This window comes from Atractosteus spatula (assembly GCF_055471065.1).
Source record: "Atractosteus spatula isolate fAtrSpa1 chromosome 16 unlocalized genomic scaffold, fAtrSpa1.hap1 SUPER_16_unloc_1, whole genome shotgun sequence".
Lineage (NCBI taxonomy): Eukaryota > Metazoa > Chordata > Actinopteri > Semionotiformes > Lepisosteidae > Atractosteus > Atractosteus spatula.
The window spans coordinates 2527869-2529085 of record NW_028296631.1 but is presented as its reverse complement, the minus strand read 5'-3'; the positions used below and the strand labels follow the sequence as shown (position 1 = coordinate 2529085).

The window sequence follows — 1217 nt, the reverse complement described above, 5'->3', positions numbered from 1 at the left end:
GTAACTCGCGGTATTTACCGGTAGCTTGCGGTAGACTGCGTACAGCGTACCGCAAAATAATGCGGTATCGCCCGCGCATTTTGAATGGCTGCATCTGTAGGCTGCCAAAAGTCTCCGAAACCAAATTTTGATAGCAGAAAATTCTCACTCGTCCAGAAGTTCCCTTGGGACCCAACATCCAGCACAGAGTGGTAAAAAAGCGTCTTTTTTGGAGACCCTTGCAGTGTGCATTGGTGGTTCAGTGGTAGAATTCTCGCCTGCCACGCGGGAGGCCCGGGTTCAATTCCCGGCCAATGCAGTGGCTTTTGCAGCGAGCGGCTCCATCACTTGCATCCCCTTTCAACTCGCAACTGAAAACCCACTAAAGCTTAGAAGGTGTGAGCCAGGTCAGTACCCGGATGAGGGTGACCTACAGGGAAAAGCAAAGCTTACAGCTGGAAGCGGTGTTAATGGAGCCAGCGGTGGGGTGCTCACCCTGAGGTCTGTGCGGGTCCCAATGCCCCAGTATAGTGACGGAGACGCTGTGTGGTAAAAAGGCGCCGTCTTTTGGATGAGATGTAAAACCGAGGTCATAGCTCTCTGTGGTCATTAAAAGTGACCACCAAAACCTTTGACAAAAGCTCTTGGTAATTGATGGTCTTCAATAATGCTTCTCCTTTAGGTACATTTGAAATCAGCTGAAAAATGCTGTGAAATGGGGGGGCACTTCAGGCCAGTGTAGGATTTGGGTTACAAGAACCATTAAACAGCACGAGAAAGCCCGTACACTGAATCGCAGGGCTTTCTATTCAAAGAAGGACAAAAGAAACTTCCCTGAATTCCATTTTTTGCAGCACAGAGAGAAAAGCGGGCACGAGGCCTGTTAGCTCAGTTGGTTAGAGCGTGGTGCTAATAACACCAAGGACGCGGGTTCGATCCCCGTTCGGGCCAGGTAGTCTTCTCCTCTCTTGCCAAAACCCGTTGCTTTCTTGCTGTGGTGAGATTGGTGGTAATTCAAAGACGCCACATACTGCCGACAGACGAGAGTGTTGTGGGAGAAGAGAGAAGTGATGGAAGATTGAAGAGTGTCCTAGGTGGAGCCAAGATGAAGTGTCACAATTGCCTAGGGGAGGATTTCAAATGTTTAAGATGGTAAAAATAACCGGAAGTGATCCCCCAGTCCGGCACAGTCTGACGTACTTCTGTCATATAAAGTGAAACTAGATGTCGAACTGGAG

The 1217-nt window shown here is 49.2% G+C and overlaps 2 non-coding genes across 2 annotated transcripts; both read left to right on the top strand.

Moving 5' to 3' along the window:
* Positions 1 to 227: 227 nt before the first annotated feature.
* trnag-gcc (transfer RNA glycine (anticodon GCC)) lies at positions 228 to 298 on the top strand. Its single transcript has one exon. It is a non-coding gene; the product is annotated as a tRNA-Gly (tRNA).
* A 558-nt stretch (positions 299 to 856) lies between these two features.
* On the top strand, positions 857 to 930 carry trnai-aau (transfer RNA isoleucine (anticodon AAU)). The gene has a single exon. It is a non-coding gene; the product is annotated as a tRNA-Ile (tRNA).
* The last annotated feature ends 287 nt before the right edge of the window (positions 931 to 1217 follow it).